The sequence below is a fragment of the Balaenoptera physalus genome (assembly GCF_965194825.1).
Source record: "Balaenoptera physalus genome assembly, chromosome: 4".
Taxonomy (NCBI): Eukaryota; Metazoa; Chordata; class Mammalia; order Artiodactyla; family Balaenopteridae; genus Balaenoptera; species Balaenoptera physalus.
Genome location: NC_138891.1, coordinates 34,423,145 through 34,448,503, shown reverse-complemented (window position 1 = coordinate 34,448,503; position 25,359 = coordinate 34,423,145).

Here is a 25,359-nt window from a genome sequence, read left to right as displayed (position 1 = left end):
TATTCAACATAGTTTTGGAAGTACTAGCCACAGCAATCAGAGAAGGAAAAGAAATAAAAGGAATACAAATTGGAAAAGAAGAAGTAAAACTGTCACCTTTTGCAGATGACATGATACTATACATAGAGAATCCTAAGAAGAAGTAAAACTGTCCCTGTTTGCAGATGACATGATACTATACATAGAGTATCCTAAAGATGCCACCAGAAAACTACTAGAGCTAATCAATGAATTTGGTAAAGTGGCAGGATACAAAATTAATGCACAGAAATCTCTTGCAATCCTATACAATGAAAGATCAGATAGAGAAATTAAGGAAATAATCCCATTCACCATTGCAACAAAAAAATAAAATACCTAGGAATAAACCTACCTAAGGAGGTAAAAGACCTGTATGCAGAAAACTATAAGACACTGATGAAAGAAATCAAAGATGACACAAACAGATGGAGAGATATACCATGTTCTTGGATTGGAAGAATCAATATTGCAAAAATGGCTGTACTACCCAAAACAATCTACAAATTCAGTGCAATCCCTATCAAATTACCAATGGCATTTTTTACAGAACTAGAACAAAAAAATGTTAAAATTTGTATGGAGACACAAAAGACCCCGAATAGCCAAAGCAATCTAGAGGGGAAAAAAATGGAGCTGGAGGAATCAGACTCCCTGACTTCAGACTCTACTACAAAGCTACAGTAGTCAAGACAATATGGTACTGGCACAAAAACAGAAATATAGGTCAATGGAAAAGGACAGGAAGCCCAGAGATAAATGCACGTACCTATGGTCAACTAATCTATGACAAAGGAGGCAAGATATACAATGGAGAAAAGACAGTCTCTTCAATAGGTGATGCTGGGAAAACTGGACAGCTACATGTAAAAGAATGAAATTAAAACACTCCCTAACACCATACACAAAAATAAACTCAAAATGGATTAAAGACCTAAATGTAAGGCCGGCCACTATAAAACTCTTAGAGGAAAACACAGGAAGAACACTCTTTGACCTAAATCACAGCAAGATTCTTTTGACCCACCTCCTAGAGTAATGGAAATAAAAACAAAAGTCAACAAATGGGATTGAATGAAACTTAAAAGCTTTTGCACTACAAAGGAAACTGTAAACAAGATGAAAAGCAACCCTCAGAATGGTAGAAAATATTTGCAAATGAATCACGGACAAAGGATTAATCTCCAAAATATATAAACAGCTCATGCAGCTCAATATTAAAAAAACAAACAACCCAATCCAAAAATGGGCAGAAGACCTAAATAGACATTTCTCCAAAGAATATACACAGATTGCCAACAAACACATGAAAGAGTGCTCCAAGATATATTTTCTAGTGAAAGAATCAAGACACAGAACATTGCAACAGAAAATATGAACCAAATTGTATAAAATAAGAAGCATTACTATATAATTAAATACTTAGACACTCATATCACACAAACACATACATGTTAAATGTATAGAGAAAGGTTTGGATGAAATGCACATTGATTTGTTAAAACTAGTTACTTTTGATGAGGAGAATGGAATCTGGAGAGTCTGCTGAAAGGAAATTTTATTATTTATTTTACATGCTTATGTATTGCTTGAATGTTTTTTTTCAAAGAGAAAATACGTCTGTAGTATTTGTTTTTTTTAAACTTCAAATACACAGCTATAGGGAAAAAATTAAAAATTACCTTAAAGGAGAAAGAAACGAACAACCTTGCATTGCCTTTTCAAATAGTGCTACCAGCAAAAGCCTTCCTCTCTTTCCTTTGCATTCTCCTGTACTTGAATATGTCATTCTTTCAGTATTTATTCAATTCAATGATAGTTATTAAAGCTCTACTGACATTCAATTTTGAAAAAGATATTATCCCTATCCTCAAGGAACTCACAACGGAGAGAAAAAAAAATGCGTTAACGATAAAGCCACGAGCAGATGGCTAAAATATGGCAAGGTATGAGCAAAACGTTAGGGCTTTGTGGGGGGCAGAATTCTAAGATGGCCCCCAAGAGTCTCAGCCGGTTTGCTACTGCCTTTGGCCTTTAAGAAGCACAGGCAGGGCATGGGAGACTAGGAGGAAATTTCCAGGGATTTCTTCCACATTTCCTTTCTGCTCAGTCACCCTGCTATTGAGCAGGTACTACATGCCAGGCACTGTCCTAAGAATAGTACTCTTTTCACCTCATTTAATCCTCATAAGCTACCTTTTTTTTTTTTTTTTTTAATGGCTGCATTGGGTGTTCGTTGCTGTGTGCAGGCTTTCTCTAGTTGTGGTGAGCGGGGGCTACTGTTCGTTGCGGTGTGCAAGCTTCTCATTGCAGTGGCTTCTCTGTTGCAGAGCACAGGCTCTAGGCACGGGGGCTTCAGTAGTTGTGGCTCACGGGCTCTAGAGCACAGGCTCAATAGTTGTGGTGCACGGGCTTAGTTGCTCTGCGGCATGTGGGATCTTCCTCGACCAGGGCTCAAACCTGTGTCCCCTGCATTGGCAGACGTATTCTTAACCACTGTGCCACCAGGGAAGCCCCTCATAACCTACCTTTGAAATAGAAATTATTATTATCCCCACTTAAAAATGCTGTTAGATAAATTACTATGGGTCACAGGAGAAAAAAAAATCAGTGGAGCCACAATTCTAACACAGGCAACCTGACTCCAGAGCCCAGACCCTAACTACTATCATATACTATAATCATCTTGGATAACCTGAATCTATCTCTTCAGGGAGGAAACAAAACAAAAGTTATACTTTCTACGAAATGCATTAGGGTTTCTGGCAAACAATCAAGTGGCTCCAGCATAAATATTTGATCTTGTCCCCCAACACTTGACAGTTTTCTGTACTTGTCACAGAAAGAAAGACATGATTTTATTAGGTATATTTTAAAACCTTACCTACTGCTGCAATACAACATGGAAATTGGATGGGGTCTCTAGTTGCCTCTATTTCCGACATACATTCTTCAGTGAATAAATTTGTGTCTTAGTTTCTACCCTGATACTAAAAAGTTTGTGATGAGTAATCTGACTGTAATTTCTTAGGATCCAACTATCCAGAAGCTTCTCAGAAATTCATCACATACATGTTGCCTTCTCTGATATATTTCCTTTGTGATTGTGACTTAGGGGGTTTCTAGTTTAAAATAAAGATAAAATAATAATGGTGATGTGGATCTTGGTTCTTGGTTCATGCTCTCTATCCTCAAAAATTATAGATATCTTACAGCAAGATTACAGATGATGTTTTATAACATTGATGTTTTATAATTTGTGTTATCATTGACGCTCTTTTTAAAAATACTATGCTTCAGTAATTGAAATTGTGATATATCTTCGACGATGCATCCTAATGTTGTGGTTTGGGTGTGTGTCAAAATCCATTAAGTTATCCATGAATGCCAAAAGTTTGAATTGCCCTGCTATAGGCCAGTGGTGGTTAAAAAAAAAAAAAAGCCTTACCTATAAGTAAGCTATAGTTTGCACATTGTGCAAAGGCTAGTTCTCATGATATTAGAACTAAAAATTATTTATTTAATTTAAAATCCCACTCTGTACCATCTAGCATGCCAGTTAATGGGAATAAAAAGAAGTATCACATCAGAAAATCCCTAGTCTAGTGGGAATGTCTAGACAATTGGATATATTATTTGAGTACAGTTGAGATTATATAAATAGACAAGCAGATAGAGTATGCACGCTCTGGAAAGCCACCGGATGAACACTTAATGTCGAAAAGTGGAAACATATGCTGGATCTTGAAGTGCAAGTAGAAGTTTTACAGGAAAAGAAAGAAGTTTGTGCATTAGGCAAAGTAACAGTCTGTGCAGAACCTGAGAGATGAGTGACAAAGTATGAACCTTCTGTGGAACAGTAAGCATTTCTTCAGGAATGGACTGTGGATGGTGAGGTGAGATGTAGCAAGTGAAGTAAGTGGACAGGCTTGAGTCAGAGTGGGAAGGGCTTTGTATTAGGCAGTTTGCTGTTTATCCTGGAAGCCCTTGGGAACCTTTGACTTAAGCAATAGAATAACATAATTATATTATGTTATATTACATTATATTATTATAACACAAACCTCTTTTGTATTAGAATTCTTATGCTGACAACCTGCAACTTGTGCACACCACTGTGTGATAAAAAACCACTCAGACTAGAAATAGAAGGGATCTGCCTCCACATGATACAGGACACCTAAGAAAAACATCACACTTAATGATGAAAGATGGAAAGCTTTCCCTCTAAGATTAGGGACAGGACAGGATGTCCACTCTCACCATTTTTATTCAGTATTGTACTGAAGGTTCTAGCCAGGGCAATTAGGTATAAAAAAAAAGAAAGCAAGTGAAGATATCCAGATTGGAAAGGAAGAAGGAAAACTATCTCTAATTACAGAGGGCATGATCTCCTATACAGAAAAGTCTAAGCACCATCAACAGCAACAAGCTATTAGAGGTAATAACATGTGTTCATCAAGGTTGCAGGATACAAGATCAATATACAAAAATCAATTGTATTTTTATACATTTATATGTTAGCAATGAACAATCTAAAAATGAAATTAAGGGAAAATTTCATTCAAAATAACATCAAAATATTAAAATACTTTAGGAACATATTTAATCAGACAAATGCCAGATTTGTACACTGAAAACTACAAAACATCACTGAAAGAAATTTTAAAAGCCTTAAATAAAAGGAAAGTTATCTCATGTTCTTAGATTGGAAGACTTAATACTGTTAAGATGGCAATAATCCACAAATTGATCTACTGATTCAATGCAATCACTATCGAAATCCTAGTTGCCATTTAGGACAAACTATTCCTAAAATTCATATTGAAGTGCAAAGGACTCAGAATAGCCAAAATAATCTTGAAAAAGAACAACAAATTTGTAGAACTCACACTTCCCAATTTCAAAACTTATTACAAAGCTACTGTAATCAAGACTGTGTGGTACTAGCATAAGGACACACACCTAGATAAATAGAGTAGAATTGAGATCAGAAATAAACCTGTACATTTATGGGCAACTGATTTTTAACAAGGGTGCCAAAACAGTTAAATGGGGGAAAGCGTAGTCTTTTCAACAAATAGTGCTGGGACAACTGGATATCCATATGCAAAACAATGAAGCTGTACTCCTAACACCATATACAAAAATTAACTCAAAATGGACCAAAAACCTAAATGTGAGAGCTATAATTATTAACTTTTAGAAGAAAACATAGGAGTAAACTTTCATGATCTTATATTCAGCAATGATTTCCTAGGTAGTACACTTAGAATCAAAAAAAAAAAAAAAACAAACAAATAAAACTGAACATCACCAAAATTTAAAATTTTGTGCTTCAAACAATGCTATCAAGAAAGTGAAAAGACTACCCATAGACAGAATAGGAAAAAATAGTTGCAAATCATATACATGATAATGGTCTAGAATCCAAAATATATAAGGAATGTTTACAGCTCAAAAATAAAAAAGACAAATAATTCAGTTAAATATGGGCAAAGGATTTGAATAGACTTTTCTCCAAAGAATGTATACAAATGGTCAATAAGCATGGGAAAACATGCTCACCATCTTTAGACATTAAGGAAGTGTAAATCAAAACCATATGAGATACTACTTCAAATCCACAAGAATGGCTATCATCAAAAAGATGGTCAATACCAGGTTTTAGTGAGGATGAGAGAAATTGGAGCCCTCTTGCATGGGTAGTGGGAAAGTTAAATGGTACAGCTGCTTTGGAAAACAGTCAAGCAGTTCCTCAAATGGTTAAATGTAGAATTACCACATGGCCCAGCAATTCCACACCTAAGTACATACCCAAGAGAAATGAAAACATATGTTGGCATAAAAACTTAACATAAATGTGTGTAGCAGCATTATTCACATAGCCAAAACATAGAAACAACTCAAATGTTCATTACTGATGACTGGATAAACAAAATGTGCTATATCCGTACACAGGGATATTACTCAGCCAAAAAAATAATGAATTACTGATACATGCTACAACATGGATGAACCTTGAAAACATTATGCTAAGTAAAAGAAGCCAGACAAAAAATGCTACTTATTGTATGATTAGATTTATATGAAATGTCCAGAATAGGAAAAAGTAAAACATAAAAACATAAAATAGATATTGATTGTCAGGAGCTGGGGGGGATAGGGGAATAAGGAATGACTGCTAATTAGTTCAGGATTTCTTTTCAGGGTGATTGGGATACATGTGTTAAAGCTATGGAGAAGCAAACCTCACCTGGTGGATTGACACAGGTCAATGATTACAACTAAATGGAGGTAGAGTAAACCCTCCACTCATCCCCTTCAATAAATAAATAAATATATAAATAAATAAAAGGGCAAATCCACAATGCACCTTGCAGTATGAGCTGATACAACCGATTGGGCAGAGACCTTAAACTCTTCAAGGGATGGGACCTTGTGACCATGGCAAAACTCATCAAAGTGACAGAGATGACTTGAGCTGTTCTGTTGCCTCCAACAACACTACAATAACTGTGACCACTTTGCTTTGGAAACCACTCAGCTCCAGGAAGTGATAAGTGACCCTCCATGGTTTCAAGTTGTCTTCCCTGGCAACTGATAATACATGTGTCCCATGGCTAGGGGAAAACAATTCAGGAAAAGCATTTCAATAGTTAGATTCACGCTACCCTGGACAAAGTGATCAGCAGCATTATTCGCACTTGGTTTTGGAGAGAGAACAAAGGAGCATGAGCGAAAGGTACTGGCATTCATTGAACACCTGTTATTGTGGTGGTTGGTGCTTTATAGAGGCACTATCACATCTGGGTGTCATGACAAAGCTGTGAGCTAAAGAGTGGCATTCCATTTTATTTATTTTATAGGTGGCTCCCAAAGGGTAAAGCACTTGCTCGACGTCGCTCAGCTGATCAGCAATTGAGCTGAGATGTGAATCGACATCCGTCTAATTTCAAAGTGCTGGTTTAAATTGTTCTTGATTCTTATTATCATATTGCTCCTCCAAAGGGCTCTATTAATTAAAATGTTCCTAATAATACATAAGGATATCTTTCACTGCATCCTCACCAACTATGGGTGTTATTGCTAAAACTTTTTGCAAATAGTCTAAGTACTGTATTTTATATTAATTTATTATGTATTTTCATGTTTGGTAAATTATTAAATATAGAAAATTATTAAATATTATTAAAATGATTATTAAATATAGCAAAGTATAAATTATTATAAAGATTATTAAATATAGAAGATATTAAAAATAGATGACTATTTCTCTGTTTTTATGTGTTTATGGATTCATTATGTCTTGAATACCAATTGCCTTCTTCCTTGATCCATTAATATTACTATTATATTTATTTTAATATTATGATCAGTTTTCTTTAAAATTCCATTCGCTAATTAGTAATTCATTCAAACAATTGCTAAATGCTTTGTGCTTTTAACTGACCCTGTGCTAAACCCTAAGACTTTACAACCCCTACTGCCAAGAGCTCACAGTCTGTCTGGAGGAACAGTTGGAAAAGCCAAGTATTAAAGAACCGGAGGGCAAGAGTTCTCAAAGGACCTCCTTTTTCGTTTCATGTTTCACAGTGGAGTCACATACACGCTAAGAGGAAAGCTGCAGCTTGGCGGCTCTTTGCTGCTCTTAGGCGTCCTGTGTCTTAACTCAGACCAAACTCCCCTGAGCGGAGGAGGCCTGGAGTTTCATGCTCAGCCAGGGTAGCTGGAGAGACCTCAGGCTTTGATGCATTGGCCAGCCCTCCTGGATCCCAGAACCGACTCGATCACCTCCATGAAATTCTCTGGGGATAGCATGGAAACATCAGTCCTTCAGCCTTATCAGCATACCCCATCCTGTTTTCTTATTCCACTCTTCCTACTACCAAGATGACTATTCGGAGGCTAGTCTTGTCTCCTTGTGATGCCAGCCATGTCAGAATATAGCCAGGTGCTAAAGATGTTAAAGATGTAATGGGTATCTACACTCTAGTGTTCTGAACACTGAGATGCACCATACACACTTGGGCTTTTACTTCTGTCTTCTTTGAGATTTCTGTGCTAGAGTGATGAGTTGTGCTCAAGCACTTACCCATTCTCTTTCCATAGGTCAGGACAACACAACCAGATGAGTAGCAGCTTATACAGTGGCTATGGAGATGCAAATCAAGCTTCTCCTATCCCTGTGGTGAGAGGCTAACTTTATGTGGCAATTATGTCTGTTTTTCATCCATTTTTTAATGAACAAAGTGAAATAACGATCAACTGGAGACATGTTGACAATATTATCAGATGTTTGGAAGATTTGACTCATATCTCTTGGGGTGGTTATGTGTCATATGAGAAGAAAGAGTGGTTACCCCTTGAGAGGCATGGTCTAAATTAAAATTTCATTTCCTAAGTTTGGATAACAAGGAGAATCCTTGGAAAGTTGAATGAAACAAAGACAATTTAATGATTAAACATCAACACTAAGAGAAAAAAAGTCAACAAGTGCACTAACTACTATGGTTGATTTTAAGAAATAAAGAAAACAGTGTACAATTATTTAAAATCCATAAACATGTATGTATTTCAGAACTGGAAATTCATGTGAGAAGTGTGATAGTAATAATGACTTGTACCCCCAACCTCATTATTTTGTGACCCTTTATATTTGAAATAGTCTCTGAGGTGTATATTATAGGCAGATGGATGAAATGTCTTTAATACGAATTAGACTTCTGGTAACTTCTTTTAGGAAAAACTTACATATAGGAATGCATATTAAAAAGCACATTGCAGAGACGAAGGTATTTCAAGAACAGCATGCATAATTGCACTTGAATATTATTTTTAAACACAGCAAAATATAGATTGCGATTAGGAATCAAGGCAAGGAAAAGTTACAGCGTAGGCATCGGGAGCCCTATTCCTGGCAAATGAATCAGATTTATACTAAAGGTGGACCGCTTCACATATCTAGTGCTTAAAACTGGAACTTTAGGTGATGAAGATAATCTGAAAACTTCCTTTGAGCTCTGTCTGACATTATATGGACTTCAGCTGGCAAGTGTGTTGTGAGAATGTAATGAATCCCAGGAGCAGAAATAATCAGTCCCGTCATCCTCATCCTTATTTAAAGGATAGTTTATACAGTAACATGAGCAGCAAGAAATCTGTTCTCCTCCTCCAGCTGGAATAGTCATGCTGGGCTGATCTATTTAATAATTACTGGCTAAATATTTACAATAATGAGTGGCATTTGTTTTAAAGCTCAGTCAAGATAATTAGAAATGATGATGAGTTTATTTCCCGCAGTAACAAATAGAAATTCTTGACTTGAAAGAAAAATAACTATATATAGTATAACGTTTTTATTCAGGTTCGTAATACGTTTGAGCACAGTCCTGATGGGTGTGAAATATTGAGTTCTCCTCAGCCATGGCTTACCAGAGAGTCAGGGATAGTTTTCATTGTTAATTTAATGCTTAAACTACTAGCTGTTCTCTCTACTGTGTATTGAAAATTATAAAACCTGAACTAATTAACCAGCATGTAAAATCCGCTTTGTGGGATTATCATCTAGTATTTTAATTGGATTTCATGAGAATGTAATTGTGCTCTATTTAATTCAGAAGAAAAAAGGTAAAACTGTATCTAAAGATGATTTGGCTTTTTGTAATGAGCTTTTACAGAAAGAAGCACATCTTGAAGAGAATGCTAAGAATAAAGAGATGAGTTATTTCAAAATAACCTTTCACACACAAGCTAGACAGGACTGTGTCTTTTAGGACAGTTGCCAGGTACTGCAGAGATGAGACCCAGTTTCCGTCTCCTCACCACATTCTCTGCTCTCCCATCACATCTTCCTTCGGGGACCTCCACCATGCATTTCCCTTCCACTTTAGGCAGCATTAGAGGTCCTGCGCTCTCTCTACCATGGCTCCCTTCACTGCCCAGACCTCTGGTGCTCGTGTGTCACACTTCCTAAGTTTGTAACCTTTATGTGTGAAAGTATGTAAAATAAAACTTTTGTGTAGAGAGGCACACAAAAGTATACAACTTCAAGATGTATTGTTTTTACTCTTACTGATCTCTATGGAGGAACACAAGTTCTTTATTTAAATGTACTCCAATTTGTAATCTTTTCCTTTATAGTTAGTGTTTTGTGTGTGTCCTATCTCATACATTTTTTCTTCCCCAAAATGATGAAGGTATTATATTGCTTTCTAAACTCTTCATTGTTTTCCCTTTTGAAAATTGTTTTTCCTTTTACAATTTACCTGGAATTATTTTTTGTATGTGTGTTTTTATATTTGGTATGAAGTAAAACTCAACATTCCAGTTAGGGAGCATAGCCAGTGCAAAGACTTCGAGATTTCAGGAACTTGCATGCGATGAGGAAGAAACTGGAGCCAGTGAATGAGGCAAGAGGAGTGAGAAGTGAAGTTGCAGAGGCAGACACAAGACTTAGCTGAAGATTCAGTTTCACTCTCTATTAAATATTTAAGTTTTAAAATTTAATATTTATATCTAAAGATAGATATAGAGAGCTTTCTAGCCCTCAGTAATCATTTTTTCATTTTACTCTAAATGTATGGGAAGCTATTGGAGAGTTGGGAACAGTAGAGTGATACTATACGATTTACATTTTTAAGAGTCACTGACAGTTGTGAGAATAATTGAGAGGTGCAAAAGTAAATGGAGATGGAACAGTTAGGAAGCTTCTGCACCTTGCCAGGTGCTACATTATGGAGGCTTGGACTACTGTCTTAACAGTGGAGGTGGGAAAATGTGGACAGACTTGAGGTTTGTTTTGAAAGGAAAGCCAACAAGATTTTCTGATGGATCAGATACAAGTATGAACTATGACTCCAAGGTGATGATATTTATGAAGATAGGAAAAATATCATTTAAAATTTCACTGACTCCATGAAATTCTGGTCCAAGTGGTGAATGTTTCCAAAAGTAATCTATACTACCAGCTTTGCACTTGATGGTAAAGTTACCTTATATTTGATAATGCCTTCCTAGTTAACATATAAGCTCCCCGATCCCTATATCTCAATATAATTATAATAAATATTTTCTAGATATTTATCAGGCATTCTCATAGGCAATATGTGATGGCAGCATCCCCTTGAATGGTCCATAAACCCATCAGTCTCCTTAATTTTCAGCTGAGGAAATTTAGATACAATATTTAATAGATAGTAAAGCTGGATCTTCAACTAAGTCTTACAACTCTAAAATTTCTAACTTTTTTTGTATGGCGAGGTTGTATGTTTTGTGTAACCTCTGTAACAGCAATATCAGTGGCTGAGCACAAAAAAATACACACTCATAAAATGATTGCTAATTGGTTTATTGAATAGACACACTTGCTCTATCTAGGCAAGGAAGACAGTTTAGCCATGCACTGATTACACCAGGAGGTGCAGACCTGGAATTCTATTTCTTCTACTTAATGGTTGTATCTGTTTTTTAATTAAGTTTATCTAGAAATATTTAACTTTTAAGGCCTAAACCTACTTTCTAATGAAAGCATATGGAAATACCCTGGGATTATGCTCCTGCTAATTTTTCTTAATCTGTTTGTTTGAATTCTCTTTTGTGAGTGAGTGTGAACTGAAGCATGAATGATAAAGAACAAAATGCTCTTTCTAACCTGAACTTAAAAATTCAACAGAAAGAGTGACTCATCAGCAGCAATTAGTGTGGAAACCCAGATGGTCAGATGAGACAAACCATCGGCAGATTTTATTAATTTCTTAAGGAAATGTTTAATGTTGAGATGGAGTCTTCAGAAATGTACCTAAAGTATCTTATTTTTCCAATAGGCTAAGTAAATTAATTCCAACTGAATTAATTTGGACATGTTACCATTGTTTATCTAAAGAGAAAGAACAAGTACAATAAGTTCTAATGCAGTGGCGTGAACAGCACAAGACTGAATCTTTAAAAAACATGAATTCAGGTAAAAGGAATTAATAATCTGCATATGTTGAATTGTCCTTCTCAGAATAAGAATGATAATAAACTTATAATAGCTGGCATTTATAACTTTCACAAAGCACCTGTACGTATCATTTTGATTTGATCTTCACCCTCACCTTTACTAATATGAAGTTTACATTCATCAAATGCTTGTGCCAGGCACTGTGCACAATGCTTTGCATACTTTATCTTATTTAATTTTTCCTAATAATCTGCAAGTTAGGTGAATTGATTAAGGTTTGGGGTGATAAGCAAAACAAATGGACTTTGCCTAACTTGAGCAAAGTAACGAAGATACTAAAATTGAAGACTGGAACTAAAGCAAATTGGAGCACTGTCTTTGAAATCCACCAATTCCAATGTTTTTTCAGAATTTATGAGATTTTACCCAAGGTTCACATTTTCAGAAGAATCTATTTGGCTTGCCTCTAATATTGTACTCATCCCCTTGTCCAGGTGCTTCAATCTGGTTAAGACTAATTTCGGAGCTTTGAAGATGGAACAAAAGGAAAGTTCCTTTTCCTCTAACCATGTTGGCATTTACATAGAGAATACAGCAAACCAGATATAAAAGTTAAGAGGAAAAAGTACTAGAGTTAATGCTGCCTCCCAGCTTTCCAGAGTCAGTGGTGAGTAAGGGGAAGAATCTCAGGTTATACACAGATGGAAAAGAAATGGCCGAATGGTTCCTGAAGCCTACAGGTCCCTAAGGAGCTGGATCGGTCTTAGCTATTCGGTAAGAAACAAAACTTCTGGCAGTGAGTCCAGCAGGTTTCATAGTAATGGGACAGCTGGGCGCCCATGATGTACAGTCCAACTCCACCCCAGAGAGATGGCGATGGAGCCCTCTCTTCTGCAGGTCTCATCGTATAAACGAAATACAGATTCCAAGACATAACAAGCAACAAATATGAGAGAAAACTGTCAGAAAACAGGAATGAGTGTGTGTTGGTGGAGCCGGGAGACGGTGAGCCTTCGGTCAAGGGTTAAAGGCAGCTGTCAGCGGTGGAGAGAGGGATAATCAAATTAAGTTCTGCTCTTTCCCTTGCCCACCGTGCTCCCTTAGGACAATCATTGCTAGCCTCCTGGCCTCACAATTCTACGGCAACCACCACTGGGGCTGATGTCCTCAGGAGAAATATCAGAGCAACACTGAGGCTGGGTTGGGCATAGGAGTGGATGAAAATATGTGCTACCTACCAGCCTTGGTGTTTTGGCCCTTTACCCCATCCCTTCCTAAACCTCAGAATCAGTGGATTACTCTTCAGGGCAATGACTTCCTGCTTATTCCTGAGCATTTAGAGATAAGTAACTGTTGGTCAGATGGTGGCAAATAAGAATAATTTCTTCTTATGAAGGCTAGGGTGTGTTCTTCACATTTTCCCTAATATTCATTCCAGACAGAGTAGCTGATATCCTTAGGGCAACCGAAGTTTACAGGTTAAAATAGGAAACCTGGTAAGTATAGCTACTTTGGATAAGAACAAAAAACTGGAAAATATATGCCATCTGAGGCAAATGCTATTATTATTATTATTAGCCAATCATACTATTGACAACAGTATAAAAGCTATTAGTAAAAATGTGAATGCTCTCAGGCAAAAACAATGGAGTTGTGAAGGTCGAAATGATGTAAAGAATGTGCCTAATACCTGGAACATAGTAGGTGAGTAGGAGGTGTAAATTTCTACCCTACTTTTTAGAATCATACATGAAGTAAGTGAGGAGCCAGATTCGTGTCTGTTTTTCTTTACTGCTATAACTTCAGGCATTGTACAAGTTTCCTGACGCTTCTGTTACAAATTGCCACAAGCTTGGTGTCTTAAAACAACAGGAATTTATTATCTCATGGTTCTGGAAGCAGAGTCTGAAATCAGTATCACTGGGTTGAAATCAAGTTGCCAGGGCTGTGCTTCTCCTGGAAGTTCTAGGGGAGAATCTTTTTCTCGCCTCTTCCAGTTTTCTTTAAGGAATGGCTGCTGACATTCCTTGGTGTATGGATGTATTACTACAATCTCCGAGGCCAACATCTTCAAATCTCTCTCTGCTCTGTCTTCATAGCCCTTCTCTATGTGTGTCAAATCTCCCTCTGTCTCTCTCTTATAGGGACACTTGTGATTACATTGGACCCATCAGGGTAATCCAGGATAATCTCCTCATCTCAGGATCCTTAACTAAATCACATCTACAAAGACCTTTTTCTTTGGTCATATAAGGTAACATTCATAGGTTCTAAAGATTAGGATGTGGGATCCATTACTCAAGGTACACCACAAGTAATTATGCCTATGCATAGTAAGTGCTCAATAAATATTTGTTGAGTAAAGCCTCTTTCCACAGCCTTTTCCCACTGCCTCTCCTACGATCTGTTTTATTGCTAGTACTTTGTCCTACCCTCATATACTCTCTATATATGTTATTTATACATATTTTCTCTCCACCATCCGTTATGATCTAACAAAAGTGGTTTTAAGCAACATGATTGTGAAGAAGGAACCATAGACATGTAGACTGGACTCAGATGTTGGTCTTAACATTTTGAGTTGGGATGGAAAGTAACAAGCAACAAAAGTATGGTTCATTTAAAAATCTATCATTTTTACAAGTCTATAACTTTGTTAGTCATTCTTCCAATGAGTGAATAAGAAAGACATTGAGGACTTCTGTAACTTAAAAGTAATGATTTTGCCATCAGATGTGTAAGCTATAAGATTGACATATTGTGGATAACACCAGAGTGGTCTTAAAAACAGTGGTTTTCATAGTTGAACAAATTATATGGTTTTCAAAGGTCATGTGGTTATCGAAGGTGATACAGTCATCAATGGAATATCTTTAACACATGAAACACTAGCAGAAATGACTGGGCTCTTGAATGGAGGGTATGTTTTGGGCCATGGATTGATATGGTTTCAATGACTGGGGCTGTGGGTGAAGACATGTGTTGCTTCCATACGACTTAAGAAGCCCACTGTAGTTAAGGGGTATTTCATAGTCATCTCCCAATTCTGAAGACAATTATAGTTGGTCTTTGTCTTCTCACATGGAATTGTTCACAAGGAGATAATAACTTGTGATTGGGACAAGTACTCAAGGGAATGTTCTGCCCATAGCTCTCACCACAAGCGAATAAATTAGAATTCTACTTCTTTATTCATCATCCTATTATGAGCTTTCTGAATTTATTCACTGAGTCAAAAAATACTTACTGAGCATCTACTGTGTGTCTGATACCTAGTGAGGTGCCAGGCATACAATGACGGAACTGATAGACCTACCCTCTTCCTGCATTTTTCTGTACTGACAAAATTATATCCTGCAAAACTTCAACTAAATGACAAAAAACTAGTGAATAAGCTGATGGATTAGTAAAAATACACCACCTAAAACAACAACAACAAAAGCATTTTCATCAAGTTCTTCACAGTGTCACAACAAAGGTAACACTAGGTCTGGTATCAACATGTATTTCTTTATTTATTCATGATGAACTTTTATTGAGCATCTAATATATACCAGGCATTCTGCTAGCCACTAGTAATACACAAAATGATTAACAAAAAGACCATAATGGATGTTTGTTTAAGTAACTAACTACTTAGGTTCTGAGATCATTGAAATAAATAGAAATATTGAATCAACTAAATAATAACATCTTGTTTACAAAAATAACAGATGTGATAATAGGTAGACAATATGGTTGAGTAATGCAGATAAATCAAGGATAGTATACCTTCAAATTTTTGTTACCATAAAGAAGTTAAAATATGAGACTTAGTATAAAATTGTACATCCAATAGAAAAGTTCCAAAGTTGAAAGACGACAGATTTCAATATGGAATGATTTCAAGTGACAAAGAGTCTAATTAATAAAACCATACAAAAAGTTCCTTTGTCAAGAGAAAATTAAAAAGGAGATTCAAATTAACTAATATTTGCATCAGACTGCATAGTGTAAGCCAAAATGCAGACACTGTAAATGTAATTAAAATAACAATTCGATCCCTATCTGTAGGAAAGCAGGTGAAGCTGCTTCTGGAGGACTGGTGTGACTCAGGAGTCAAACTGATTATGCAACAAGAATGACTCATTTTTATTTCGTGCTACTGAGAGTGGAATCGATGGCATTCTCAGTCTCCCCACTAAATGAAACATTCCTCAATAGAACCTATTTATGTTCACTCAAGGCCTCCAGATTTAATTGTAAACTGTCTCATTTAGCCTGTTGATAGAATTTCAGCAGTCTCAAAACTCCCAGCTCAGAATATCCACAGGGAGCAGAGCAGCCATCTCAGGTCTAACTGGTTTACCCTTGTATATATACTTGTCACGTGTTCTGCTTGCTCAGGCATTTCCTTTCACTTGGTAACCTGGTCTCAGTCCAAATGCTCTCTTAGAAATGAGACAAGGTCAGAACTGTTAAAGGCATAGAGTGACAACTGACAGTGAACAAAGAGGCCAAAGAAACATCAAACAGAAAATCACAGTTGCCCAGGACAAATCTGCCCATGTATTCCAACATTCCCCAAGGGCAATCCTGGATTGCAGCACTTTACCTCGTAGGGAGCATCATGAGTCATCGAGAAAATGTCAACTGCTGTTCAAATATGCCTTTTTGACTAAGACTTGGGGGTGTGTAATAAACTAATTTAAACTAGAAAGCTTTGTCATCTAAGGGAGGGGTCAAGCTTCACTCTCAAAAATTAACTTGGTTTAAACCTTCATTTTCTTATGGAACTGGCATTGAGCTTTCACAAAAGAAGCCTCACCATGTGCTGAGATAAAGTTTACATCTATAGGAAGCTAAAAACAGCACTTGATGACATCTACAGTGCCTGAGTCCCAAACATTTATATTCAACATATGAAAGAATATTTTAAATAAGCTTCTCTTTCCAATGTACTTAATAATGACAATAGAAATAATAGCAGATAACACTTATTAACACTTATCATGTGTCAAGCACCATGTTGATTTCCTTACAGAGATCATCTGACTTAATCTGCTGACAACCCTAAGAAGTATACATATATTATTATAATCCCCAAAGTTCTGATGAGGAGACTGATGCTTTCTCTGGCTAGCCCCATGTCTTACCATAGACAAGGGCCAGAGCTGAACTTGAATTCTGGCCATTTAACCCTGGAGACATTGGAAATCTCTGAGTCCGGTAGATTTCTTTGTCATTAGATAGATGTTTGTTTCCAAAAACAATATTTCTTTTTCAAAAATGTTACTGCGATTGGGTGATTGGGATTGACATGTATACACTGATGTGTATAAAATTGATGACTAATAAGAATCTGCTGTGTAAAAAAATAAATAAAATAAAATTCAAAAAAAAAATGTTACTGTGCATTCTCTTAAACCCAAATCTATTCAGAAATGTATTTCAGTGGTTTCAAAGTAAAGTTGAAATTCTTGATAAAAAATGTTCAGGGAATCAAGAAAAGCTACAAGAGGAAATTGAGAATTGTAAGGTATGGTTTTTTTTCTTTTAATAAATTTATTTAATTATTTATTTTTGGCTGCATTGGATCTTCGTTGCTGCACACGGGCTTTCTGTAGTTGTGGTGAGCGGGGACTACTCTTCATTGTGGTGCACGGGCTCCTCACTGCAGTGGCTTCTCTTGTTGCGGAGCACGGGCTCTAGGTGCATGGGCTTCAGTAGTTGTGGCTCGCGGGCTCTAGAACACAGGTTCAGTAGTTGTGGCGCATGGGCTTAGTTGCTCCTTGGCATGTGAGATCTTCCCGGACCAGGGCTCGAACCCGTGTCTCCTGCATTGGCAGGTGGATTCTTAACCATTGTGCCACCAGGGAAGTTCCTTGTAAGGTATGCATTTAACTAATAGAAATCAATCAACAATGTGTGGTTTCATCAATTTCATGAACAGAGTCACCAAACATAAAATTCTATTTATCTTATTAAGTTGCTTCATTGAATAAAAGCTGTATTACACAAACTTGCTAACTGATGAAATGAAGAGTCTAAATTCGAAAATGTATGACCTCTAGGAAAAAAAGGTTTTCAGATTTATTAATTTCAAATGAATACATATATGTAGCTATCAGTGTACATAGATAATATACTATTTTTAATAAGACATTTCAAAGTAAGGAGACAATGTTTTGAAGTTTTGCTCTAAAATGATTTGATTTTTATTAGAGAAATGAATTTGTTCACAAAAATAGGTTAAGGCTCTGAAAAGCAGTTTAACCTCTTGGATATCCTGCAATCCAATTTCTTCTGCAACTTTGCTTAACAAATCTGTATGCAGAGAGATTGCAAAGATATGTCCAATCTAGATCAAATGATTGCATATCCCTTAATTAGCAGAACCTGAGACATTATGTGAGTTCTAACTTATAAAATATTTTGACCTTTTTGTGTAATTGACTGCCCTGTGATTGTGTTTTTGAATATCAAAGCCAGAGTAGGGGAGGTCAGAGAAAGGATCCAGAATTATCTGGGCATTATGTGTTTATTTAAACGCTAAGGAAAACTTCAACAAATATAATAGCAGCAAATTGCACACTGATGATTCAGGCTCCTGTTTAGTTTGGTATTTTCAGGAAAATACAGTTATCTTAGCAACTAGCATGTCACATGGGACATGCTGTAGCATGCAGAATGTCTCCAAATCAAAAGCCTGTCCCTCTGGAAGTGATCACATCAGGAAATGGGAAAAATTAAACCAATCTCTTCACATAATGAATCATGTTATTTACCTCCCTGATAGATAGAAGATAATTTATATTTAAACCAGTTTTTCTCTGCTACAAATCCATCAAAATGGCAATATGTATTTTACATGGATTAGGACAAAAACCTAAAGAAATTACATAACTTAAGTGTACAAAGTAAATTTTCCATTGAATTAACTTCTAAACATTCCATTGACTTATTTACTAGCCTATTCAACTGAATTATCTTTAGGGGGAAGTGTTATAGTTAAGATATTTTCTAAAATTTAAGTAATAAGTTATTAACCATTAAACATCAAGAAGTATAAGTATCTTTATCCTGGTGACAGTAACTCCAAAGTTGACAAAATTATTATTTTAAAATTATGCCTTTATAAGTCTAAAACAACCTTTTTGGATGTGAAATCTGCAGTTAAACTGATTGTTATCTGCGTTGTTATAGAGACTTAAGTCTAACTAACTTCAAAGAAAAATAAGTGCCTTAAGTTTTTTTAATCCTCTATGTGTGCATTGCAGAAGAAACAAATATCCACTGCTTGCCTCCCAAATGCCCCAGTTTTTCAGTAACAGGACAGAAAAGGTACCTGACATTGGAGAGTTTATGTTCTAGCTGGGAGAGACATACAAAAAAAAAAAAGAAGAAGGAAGGAAGGGTGAAAGAAAGTAAAAAGAAAGAAAGAAAGAAAGAAAGAAAGAAAGGAAGGAAGAAAAAGAAAGAAAGAAAGAAGGAAGGAAGGAAGGAAAGAAAGAAAGAAAAAGTAAACAGAGTAAATTATACCATGGTAACTTCCATAAAGAATATGGAACAGACCTCCTCTTCCTCTACCTCTTTCTTTTCTCTTCCCTTCCTGGACATTTCAATCCTGAAACTATTAGATGATGCAGAGAGAGGAGCAGGAGGGGATGAAGCCACTGCTGCAGGTCATCAGAGCCTGAGCAGGGGGAGAACACCTGCAGGGGCCGGGAGGGATGGGGGAGATTGAAGATTGGTTACATACAGGGAGATTTATCGTATGAGAAAATGTACTAAAGATAGTGGAAGTCAGGTTTCTCACTGTTGGGAAATGGAGCTACAAATTCAGAAAATGAGAAAACTATACTGAATCCTGCCTGTATGGTTGGATTGGAAAATGTATAATTTTTAATATACATGTAGATAAATGTATATAAAAATACATATATTTTATAATATACAATGAACATTTCTAATATAATTAGATATTAATATACAATTATATATTAAATTAATATATAAAAATATATTACATGTTTGACCTCTCAGTGGAGAGGTCTAGAGAATATATTACATGATATATAAAATATCTATTCTCTGGATCTTTCTACTGAGAAGGCTCAAGCACCAAACTCCGATAACAATGAGCATACTTGGAGCCCGAGATCTTGAATTCTAAATACAATTTTCCACTAAAAGGAAAACAGCGCCCCTTGAAAAGATGTCTGATACCAGGGCTAGGAAAGGGATAGTCCAAGATGAGCCTGGAATGTCTTATCATGCCAGAAAGCAAGAAAACACTGAAATGATGATTGAAATATGTCTAAGGAAAAAGAAGTCAGCTTGGAGAGGCCCCCACTAGCCAAATCTGGGGCAGCTTGAGCATCGAGATAAATCATGATAGCAATGGGTTAAAACATATTGAATAAAATAGGGAACCATTAGTTCACCCAGATATAAATAAATAAAAGAAAAAAAGGGACATTTGACAAGGAAAATGATATTTACAGCTTCAGTATCTCCCCCACAAAATGCTTTCAAATTGCAAAGGGGAATGAGTGACTTTGTAGTAGAGAAGCCTGGCAGACACCATCTTGATCAAGTGATCACAGTGAACATTACCTGTAATGTTGTAAAGGATGGAATCAAATTCACGTGCCACCGGGGAGGAAGCAATGAGAAGGATACAGCATCACTTCTGTAATATGTTTGCCAGTGATACATAACTGAATGTAATCACAAGGAAATATCAGACAAATCCAAATTGAGGCACATTCTACAAAATATCTGGCCTGTAATATGGTCATGAACGTTAAGGGAAAAATTGAGGAACTCTTCCAGATTGAAGAGACAGCGGACAACTCAATGCAACGTATGTTTTTGAACTGGATCCTTCTGTTATAAAAGATATTATTGGAACAATGTAAATAGAGCCAAATGATTAAATGGCAGTAGTGTATTAATGTTAATTTTCTGATTTTGTTGGTTGTCTTGCAGCTCTATAGGAGAATGTCCATACTGGTAGGAAATACCCACTAAAATAGTAAAGAGTGATTGGGACATCATGTCAGCAGCTTACTCTCAAGTGGTTCAGGGAAAAATTTCCTTGTGCCACACTTCTACCTTTTCTCTGTGATTGTTTCAAACTAAAGAATATGTAAAAAGGTAATATGGTAGATGCAAACTGCACATGGACAACTCCTTTAAATTTGTGTTTTCCAGGAAATATTGTTTGAAAAGGCAGCATTTCAAATTGAGAGCTGAAAAATAAGTCAGTCACTCAGAAATCTGGCTTAAAGGTATTCTAGGCAGAGGAAGCAGCTGGCACTGAAGCCCTAGGCATGAAGGAGTCTAGCTGAGTTCCAAGAATAAACAAGTCAAAGCATCCAGTATAGCTGGAGCCTAGGGGGTAAGGGAGGAGTGATGGAAGGTGCATAGACAGGCTCTCAAGAGGGGCCTCACTGATGATGATAGGAAGTCTGGAACTTTATTTGAGATGCCAAGGAAAACCACTGAAGGATTTTAGCAAGAGTGTAATATGAACTCATTCATATTTTCAAAAACCACTCATTGGAGAAGGGAGACAGGAGTTAATGTAAAGCGATAAATTAAAGGGCTGTTTGCCCTTTTTTACTAAGAGTAAAAAAAAAAAAAAAGTGGAGAAAGGAGTTTTATATTTTGGAACTACAGGTGGTAGGATTTATCACTATCACTATTGAATGAGGGTGTTGAAGAAAAGAGAAAATTAATGGGTAAAGAGAGGAGCTATTCCTTATTTAGAGCTTACTATGTGCCAGGCAGCCTCTAATCACTTCACATACATTTATTTACTCATTTAACTCTCAGAACAATTCTGTAAGGACTATTGTGACTATTGTTAACCCCATTTAAAGATACTGAGGCATGAAGAGGTTAAGTGACGACCACAGAGGTAAAGTGGCATTTTCATCACATCATATCAAGGGTACATGGTACCAGCATAATTTATCGCCATTGATATTGACCTTGACCACCTGGTTGAGGTAATGCTTGTCAGGTCTCACCACCGTGAGATTCCTCTTTCCGCCCCCTTTCCGTACTGTACCTTTTGGAACGGAGTCCCTGTACGCAGTCCACAGCTAAGAAGTAGGGACTTATGCTCCGCCTCCTTGAGGGCGGAGTATCTACATAAACTATTTGGAATTGTTCTGCAAGGGAGATTTGTCTCTTATCCTGTATTATTTACTTACTTAATCACTTATTTATATTAGTATGAACTCACGAATATTTATTTCTTATTTTGGGTGATAAGCCAATACTACTTATTTATTTATTTATTTTATTTCATCACTTTTAAAATTATTTATTTATTTATTTATTTATTTATTTATTTATTTATTTATTTATGGCTGTGTTGGGTCTTCGTTTCTGTGCGAGGGCTTTCTCCAGTTGCGGCGAGCGGGGGCCACTCTTCATCGCGGTGCGCGGGCCTCTCACTATCGCGGCCCCTCCCGTTGCGGAGCACAGGCTCCAGACGCGCAGGCTCAGTAGTTGTGGTTCACGGGCCCCGTTGCTGCGCGGCATGTGGAATCTTCCCAGACCAGGGCTCCAACCCGTGTCCCCTGCATTAGCAGGCAGATTCTCAACCACTGCGCCACCAGGGAAGCCCTACTTATTTATTTTATTGCTCAATTTGTTCCAGCTTGGGAGTTCTTTCTGTTGGTGTCTATGTCACTTTGATAAATACCCATTGATGTAGGGTTGATTTCTTGGTTTTGTTTTCTGTAGCTTTTTTTTTTTTTTTTTAACACTTCTTACTTTTTAGCACTACGAGATGGCTTTCAAGCTCTTCCAATATGTTCCCTGCTCCAGTTCAAGAACTAGTCATTTACCCAAGAAACCCCGGTTTCTTTTATTATGGAATAGTATTAGAAACCAAGATCTGGACGCTAGGTGTACTCTATTCTTTTCCAAATTTGTTTTCAAAATTGTCTTTTTAGATTCTTTGCATTTCTGTAGAAAAACCCACCTATATTTTGATTGGGATCCTGGCTTTTGGCTTGAACACTGGATAAATGATTGCATATTTTACTGAAACTGGAAAACCTGGAAGACGATTAGATGGGGATAGGGAATAAAAAAAATTTCTGTTTTGGATATTTAAAATTTAACATCCAACTGTTCTAATCTAGCCCCTATACACCCTCCTAGCTCTCAGGACCAGAAGATTGTTTATTTTTTATTTTCTATTTTTAAAAATTTTTTAAATAATTTCTATTGGAGTATAGCTGATTTAAAATGTGTTAGTTTCTGCTGTACAGCAAAGTGAATCAGTTATACATATACATATATCCAGTCTTTTTTAGATTCTTTTCCCATATACATCATTACAGAGTACTGAGAAGAGTTCTCTGTGCTATACAGTAGGTCCTTGTTGATTATCTATTTTATTAATGCTTGTTATGTGATAGCAGGGGTAACATGGGCATCAAGGAATTAATTAATTAAAGAGTGGCTTAAAATCTCAGCTGGCAGCATCCAAATTCATTAGTTTATCCATTACTGATTTATGTACTTTTTGACAGGAAGGGTTGTAAATTGATAACTGTAGCTATTTCCATGTGTATGGATAGAGTTTCAGAAGAGGGGTAAGACTCTAACATTTCTTAAGCACCTATCATGTTTTAGATATTGTTTAAGGTCTTTTGCTTACAAAATATATGCCAAGACTTAACAAAACTTGAAAAATGATTATTCTTCCCAGTTGGAAAATGTGGAGATTGAAAGTCTGAGAGATTAAGTAACTTCTCAAGTCACACAGCAGGAAAGGTGGTGCTCGGACCCAATCCAGGATTAGGTTGCCTGATAAAATATTGCATAGAACGTACACTAAAAAAAATTATCTATTGTTTGTCTGAAATTCAGATATAACTGGGCATCTTATATTTTTATTTGCTAAATCTGGCAACCCTAATCCAGGACCATCTGGCCTCAAAGGCTGTGTTTCTTCTGCCCCACAGTATAAACACAATACATCAGGAGACACATGAGAATCTGGAAAGTATTTTCCCCCTATAACCTATACTTTAGTTGCAATATATAAATACATATATGAAAGTGGCCTACAGCCCACACTGAAAAAATATATTATAGGTCTGAAAATAGGAAGGAAATTTTTATTTTATGTTGTTTTGGTGGGGTTTTTTTTGTTTTGTTTTGTTTGGTACAGCTACATGAGCCTTTAATAAAATTAACCTTTTGCTTCAGTCAACTGTCATCAAATTGGGACTTTTTCCAACCCAATAATTTCATTACACATTTAACTGTTTTGTAGCACTTAAAAAATGCAATCTAAAATATCTGAAAAAAGAAAATACAATGTCCTGTCATATTTGATGCTCTCAATCTTTAATTAAAAATACCAGAGCAGTAAGACTGGAATTGTTCCCGTGCTCTGGAAGCACAACACTTTCTCAGTAGTAGAAGAAATAATTGGTACTCTTGCAGTCAACTCTCAGGGTAAGATTAAAGTCTTCATCAGGAGCTTCAGGGTTTTATAAGAGCTCTTCTCCTTTTAGCCTCATATTCTTTAAAATTATGATTTCTACTCTAACTACTCTATTTACTTTTGTAAATAGAAGAAACAATGTAAATCCTTAAAAATTACATATTCTTATAACCTTAGAATATGAATGAGATTTTCTAATCAAGATATCAAAATTTTTTGAAAAAAGAATGATAAAGGAGAAAGTAGACAGATTTTCTATACAAAAATGTGGAACTTCAGTATAGTTAAAGACACATTAACAGAATTTAACATCAAAAGCCAAATTAGTAAAAATTTTGCATATGGTAGCCAAAAGTTCATTGACAATTTTTTTCAAACTATTCATTGACTAATTTATTTAAACTATTGATTGATTTATTCTTTAGTTTTATATTTTTAAAAACATGCAACATTGTGTGTATTGTTTTTGCCAACACATTTAAAATTTTTTGTTCTTTTCATTGTTGCTTACATTTCAATCATTCCATCAGGATTCATATTTCTTGTTCTTGAGTTACATCCTTTATTAACTATTTCAGTAAGAGTCATAGATGGTAAATTCTCTTGAAGACTTATCAAAGTTTTATGCCATTTTAGGGGAAGCTTTGCTTACAGTTTTGGCTAAGCTTTCTAGTGGTCAAGTAGGTGGCCAGGAGGCATTAAGATGGAGCTAGGATTAGAAGCTCAGCATCCTGGGGAAAGGTACCAACTTTTATTCAAGAAAAGTGAGGATTTTCCCAGTGTGAAGTTTTCCCAGTTGAACTTGAAAAGATGAGAGTAAAAGAGTCTGAGAAGCTATCCTTTTGGAAAGAGAAGGTATACACAAGAGATGAATGTCCTTTGTGAGGATGCCAATTTACTAGGGGGAGATTATAGCAGGAATAATATTTTGCTA